Below are 216 nucleotides of genomic sequence, written 5' to 3'. Positions count from 1 at the left end.
CATAGAAGAAAAAAACAACAACCACACGCACAGTCATGCACATATACTTAATGTAGAAAATATAGTGAACGATTAAAGGAGAAACTGAGAGGAAAAAAAGTCCTAGATTAAACGGGTCAAAGTTGTTTCTAATTAGTGTTTAATGAGACGACAAAATAATTTGTTCTAATATTTTGACATGTAGAGCAGAAAGGAAAGAATACTGAGAGAAAGGTG

Source organism: Penaeus monodon, chromosome 30 (genome assembly GCF_015228065.2).
Source record: "Penaeus monodon isolate SGIC_2016 chromosome 30, NSTDA_Pmon_1, whole genome shotgun sequence".
In the NCBI taxonomy this organism is placed as follows: Eukaryota; Metazoa; Arthropoda; class Malacostraca; order Decapoda; family Penaeidae; genus Penaeus; species Penaeus monodon.
Note: the sequence above shows the minus strand (reverse complement) of the source record.